This window comes from Lutra lutra, chromosome 6 (genome assembly GCF_902655055.1).
Source record: "Lutra lutra chromosome 6, mLutLut1.2, whole genome shotgun sequence".
NCBI classification, from domain to species: Eukaryota; Metazoa; Chordata; class Mammalia; order Carnivora; family Mustelidae; genus Lutra; species Lutra lutra.
This window is the reverse complement of record NC_062283.1, coordinates 154,405,820-154,411,819: the sequence shown is the minus strand read 5'-3', so window position 1 is coordinate 154,411,819 and position 6,000 is coordinate 154,405,820. Positions and strand designations below refer to the sequence as shown.

Below are 6,000 nucleotides of genomic sequence, written 5' to 3'. Positions count from 1 at the left end.
GGGGACTGAGGAGGCTCGGCGTAGACAGGAAAGGGCTGAGCCACTCCTTTGGGGAGAAAGTGGGTCAGCTCCAGGCTCATGGGGACAGACCTTGAGGCCATGATGCTACATAAAATAAGCCAGTCCCCAAAGGACTGAAACTGAAGGACCCCACTTGTGAGGGACGGAGAGCACTGATTCATAGAGGTGGAAGGAGCTAGTGGGTGCCAGGCTGGGGAGGGGAAATGGAGGGTTAGGGTAGCGTGAGTAGAGTTCAGTTTGGGGTAATGACAAAGTTGTGGCAGTGGAGGGAGGTGGCAGGTCCAGAAGAGCGAATGTACTTATCGCCACTGAATGGACCCTGAAACGTGTTTAACGGTGTCAGTCATATGTCTGGTACACCACAGTAGGAAAGAGTGAGTCAGGAGGTCAGGGCCATCGTGAGTCCCAGGAGGGCCCTGGAGCAGGGCTCCTGTATCTTGGTTCTCGCTCTCACGCTCTGCCCCTTGTTGGTGACTGAGCTCACAGCAGGCACTCAGTGAATGCTTGCTAAGACACAGCGCAGGCAGATGGGGGCACAAGTGCAAACCCGCCGGTGGGCACTGAGGTGTCCCAACAGGATGCACATCCCGGCGGAGCCACTACAAACACCAGCACAGAAATAGTCATTTAAAACCAAAACAGGGGGGCGCCTGGGTGGCTCAGTGGGTTAAAGCCTCTGCCTTCGGCTCAGGTCATGATCCCAGGGTTCTGGGATCGAGCCCCGCATCAGGCTCTCTGCTCGGTGGGGAGCCTGCTTCCTCCTCTCTCTCTGCCTGCCTCTCTGCCTACTTGGGATCTCTGTCTGTCAAATAAATACATAAAATCTTTAAAAAATAAATAAATAAATAAATAATAAAACCAAGGCAGGAACCACATAAAACCCAGAGGGTTCCATTCTCCTGGAGGCTGAGCTAGCAGCCACAGCCAAGGCCTCTGGCAGTCAGGGGACTGAGGGTTTGACAGGTGGCTCGGCACACCCTTGACCCTGAAGCCCCATGGGACTGGGAGGGAAGACCCAGCCAGGGCCCATTCTGGCTCCACATCAGCTGCAGGGCCACTCCCAGCGCCACCAAGATGTGTCTGTTCAGAACCAGGGAGGAAACCTTTTCTCTCGACTGTTCTTTTTAAAGATGGTTGCTCAGCATTGACACAGAAAAACATCTGACATAAAACTGGAGCTGTTCACAGCTGCCAATGACCCAGAAGTTATCAAAATGTAGTGACCACAAAGAGAGGAACTTGTGTCCCCAGGCAGGCCTCCCATATGCAAGTGTGGCTGGGGGCCCCGGACATCTGGGCCTCACAGTTTCCCTCAAAGGGACCTGCTCTGATGGCTCCACTGGCAGCATCTCCGGATGGAAATGGGGGCAGCCCGTCACGTGTTCCTGGTGTCCGGATGATTCTTAGGCACAGCCATGTCTCTCAGCTTCTTCATGATGGGGAAGGAGGTGGTGGGTAGCCCAGCAGCTGCGGATCCCACAGATCCTCCAGGGACAGCCCAGCAGCTGCAGGTACCACAGGTCCTCCAGGGACAGCCCAGCAGCTGCAGGTCCCACAGGTCCTCCAGGGCACAGCCCAACCACTTCAGGCAGGTCCCACGGGTCTTCCAGGGATAGCACCTTGGTGAGCTTGTGGTCCAGCAGGTACCTGCTCAGGTGGCTCTTGTCATGCCACATGGCCTCCATCCCATTGGCCAGGTCGACCCCCATCGCATGGTGACGGGCCAAGGTCAATCAGTGAAACTCCACCACCAATACCCTAAAAAAGGCCCCCATGTAGTAAATGTTGCCCTGATCCCTGGGGATGTGGGTCTGGAACAATGGCTGGCACTCATCCTTGCAGGCTGCCCAGTAGAAACTGGGGTACAGGATGCCAAAGAGGGGGGACAGGATCTCCACACCCATGTGGTCACAGAACTTCAGGTCTATACCTGCACACCAAGTCGTCCACCTCACGGAGGAAGTGCTGCTCGCAGAAGCCGCTGACCATCACCATGTGCTGCATGGACACATCCTGCCAGTGCGGGGCACCGCAGACCTGGAGGACCACTACTCTCCAGCCCTCCTGGTGGGGACACAAGGGCCCGGCAGCCAGCTGGTCAGTGAAGATGTAGCAGGTGACCCTGTGTCTCACCATGAAGACCACTATCTTTCAGCCCTCCTGGACAGGCACACGGGCCTGGCAGCCGGCTGGTCGATGAAGACATAGTAGGTAACCCTGTGGCCACCATGAGGACCACCAACATCTGGCTCTCCCAGAGGGACACATGGGCCCGGCAGCCAGCTGGTCAGTGAAGATGTAGCAGGTGACCCTGTGTCCCACCATGGAGGGCTTCTCCACTGTCTGCAAGAACAGGTCCAGGAAGCTATAGGGACAGGGACAGGGTGTGGGGAGGTTCACTGCCAGAGGGTGGCAGCAGGACCCCAGAGCTGGGGGCTGTGAACACCTTCTTCTAGGGGGCAGGCTCTGGGCTGTTTTAAGCAACAGCCACTCTCCCAGCCTGTCCTGAGTGAGTCCGCCCATGGGGCCTCCCTACCTCCTGCTCCCAGAGATGGGGGCCATCAGCACCCCACCTTACAAAGGGGACTCTGAGGCTTAGAAGGTTGGAAACCCATGCAGCCCTACATTTAAGTGGGGGGAAAGCACAATCACGCCCAACAGGCATGAGCCAGGCCATCAGGGGCAAGTCGAGGCTCAGCCAATGGGGAAACAAGCCAGACGTGAAGCAGGAGGAGAGAACCGTGCTCCTGGCAGAGGCACAGCGTATGCAAAGGCTTGGATTCCAGCCGGAGGCACCTGCGGGAAACCACACTCCTCGGTGCCCACAGAAGGGAGGGTCCCCGTGGGAGAGGTGAGGCTGGGGGGGGGGGCAGGAGGGGAGCAAACCACAGCCCAAAGCTTATGTTCCAGAAAGACCACTCTGGTTACTGGAGGAGAACGGGCTCTGTGCGGGCGAGGACAGGGAGACCCTAGCCCGAAGGCAACCGTAACCCTGACCCTAACCGCTAATACCAGCCCCAGTGAAATCATCACAGGATCAGCGAAGTGCATTCCTACGGCTTTCTTTGGGTAAACGTGAGGAGCCTGACCAGGAAAACTGGAAACCAAGAGCTCACGGACTCGTCTGCGCCATAAGCGAGTGTCTCTCGACAAGCGTCTCCGCTTCAGAGAGTGAAACCATGTTGCGCACCACAATGAATGGTTCAGTGAAACCACGCGGGCCTGTTAAGTGACGCAGAAATGTTCTGCCCCAAATGCACGCCTGTCGCGGATGCAAACACTCACGAAAGCAGGAATGAGGGTCATTTTCCGTCAGTCTATGGCGACACCGCGCGCGCCTTGAAGGAGATCCGGAGCGAGGCCGGACGCCGGCGCTCACGGGAGGACAGACACCAGGATCCGCTCCTCGGAGGAGGCGTCCGGGACACAGCCGGATGCGGCTGCGGGGCCGAGGCCGGGACCGGAAGCGGGTGCTTCGCGCACACGGTCGCCCTCGGGAGAGCGAGAACGTTCTGGAGACCGACGTGCGGCACGTGACCTGGGCTGAGGCTGCGCAGCTGCCACCTGCCGCGTCTGGCGCGGTCCGTGTCGTCGTGCTGGGTCGCCGTGAAAACACGGAGGATGACGCTGTCCCCACGCGCGTGCACCCGGAAACGGCCCCGTGACGTAACCTGTGGAAATGCCCTCCGCCGGGAGCCTCTGCGCCGTAAACCCGTCAGGGTCGGGCACACCGCGGGTCTCGGGGCGGCTCAGCGAGAAGAAAACCGGACGGGACCGGAGAAGACGCCGGACCGTGCGGCGGGCGCGGCCGCTGACGGGGGCCTGCGGTCTGGGGGCCACTGCGGGCGCCGTCAGGGTTTCCTCACCTGGGGTTCCGTGGGGGTTCCGCGGGACGGTGTCGCTGTCTGCCGGAAGCAGCGCGTGTCACACGACAGACGTGGTTCGGAAGCGACAGCGGGGGTCTGCGTGCGGGGATGACGCGTCTTGTGCGGCGGCGGGGACAGGGTCCCGCAGATCCCAGGTCACCGCAGGGGACGCGGCGCTTCCCGACACCCCCGCAGCACCAGGTCGCAGGAGCAGAGAGACGTCGGGCTCCGGGAGGGAGGCCGAGCCCGCCGGGTCCAGAGGATGTGGTCGCGGGAAGGACGCGCGGGGCCGAGGCGGGGGGGGGGGGGGGGGGGGGGGGGGGGAAGCGCGAGCCCCGAGGGGCGGCCGCGCCGGACCGTCTGAGGAGCCGCAGGAGCCGCGTCCGCGGGGCACGGACACTGTCGCGACCCGGGGCGCATCCGAGCCCGGACGGGGGTACCCCACAGCCCCGCGGGAGGCCGCCGCGCCGCACACAAAGCCACGGAAGTCGCACCGTCTACACAGCGCGCCCTTCCTCCGGGGGTCCTGTGAGCCCCGCGCCCCCTCGGCAGTCCCCGTCCCACGGGCTTCTGCTCACCTTCTTCTCCCGCCGCGGGGCCTGAGGAGGCTCCCGTCCGCGTGGTCGCGCCCCGCCTCCTCTGGAAGCCCCCACAGCCCGCGCTGAGGAGGTCGGACTCGGGTCAGAAGCGCCGCGCGAGCCCCGCACCGGTCAGGCCGCCGCGCTCGGGCGCCCCCTGCCGGCAGTGGGGACCCTCGGTGGGTGGAGGCGCCTCTTCCCTCCCGGGGCCGCTGAATCCGTTACATTTTCCAAGTCCAAACTGCAATCAAGCCCGAGCCCCTGACATCTGCAGAAATAGGAACAATTAATTGGAAACTGTATGAAATTAAATGAAATGCAGATACAAACTTTACAACTTATATCAAAATTCATTCAAAATTGTAGATAAATTCAAAATGCAAAACCATCAAAATATCAAAAAGAAAACATAAAATCTATAGGATCTTGGGTTCCGTGAGGATTTTTGACACACAACACCAAAGATCAGTCCACAAAAGAAAAAAATTGGTAACATGAACTTTCTAAAATTAAAACTTCTCCTCTGTGAAGAACCCCACTCGGAAAACTAAAAGACAAGCCACAGACTGGGAAGAAACATTTGCAAAACGTATCTGATAAAGGATTTGTACTTAAAATATACAAACAAACTCTCAGAACTCGACAAAAAGAAAATAACCTAATTGATCATGGTGAGTGTCTGCATAGATGACAAGACAAAGATGTGCCGATGACAAACAAGCGCACGAGATACGCTTGACATCCTCTGTCACTAGGAAATTATAAACATAAACAACAGAGACCGGGGCGCCTGGGTGACTTCGTCCATTGGGCGTCTGCCTTCAGCTCCAGTCATGATCCCAGGGTCCTAGGATCAAGCCCCGGTTGGGCTCCCTGCTCAGCCAAGGGTCTGCTTCTCCCTCTGCCTCTCCCCACATGTGCTCTCTCTTTCGCTCTCACTCTCTCAAATGAATAAATAGAATCTTAAAAAAACAAAAACAACAACAATGAAAATGCCTGCGTGGTTCAGTTGGTCAGGCGTCTGCCTTTGGCTCAAGTCACGATCCCAGGGTCCTGAGATCAAGTCCCACATTGGGCTCCCTGCTCAGCCAGGAGTCTGCTTATCCCTCTGCCCCTCCCCCACCCCTCCCCCCACCCCCCCCACTCATGCTCATGCTATGCTCTCTCTCACAAAAATAAACAAAATCTTGTGCTGTGAAGTGTGTAAACCTGGCGATTCGCAGACCTGTACCCCTGGGGATAAAAATATGTGTTTATAAAGCTGTAAAAAAAAAAAAAAAGAAAAAAGAAAGGACGAATACCCGTTTTGTAGCAACATGGATGGGACTGGAAGAGATTATGCTGAGTGAAATAAGTCAAGCAGAGAGAGTCAATTATCATATGGTTTCACTTATTTGTGGAGCATAACAAATAGCATGGAGGACAAGGGGAGATGGAGAGGAGAAGGGAGTTGAGGGAAATTGGAAGGGGAGGTGAACCATGAGAGACTATGGACTCTGAAAAACGATCTGAGAATTTTGAAGGGGTGGGGGGTG

At 57.8% G+C, this 6,000-nt stretch overlaps 1 pseudogene; it reads right to left on the bottom strand.

Annotated features, from left to right (window-relative positions):
- Positions 1–1,139: 1,139 nt before the first annotated feature.
- On the bottom strand, positions 1,140–2,441 carry LOC125102685 (histo-blood group ABO system transferase 2-like; annotated as a pseudogene).
- Between the last annotated feature and the right edge of the window lie 3,559 nt (positions 2,442–6,000).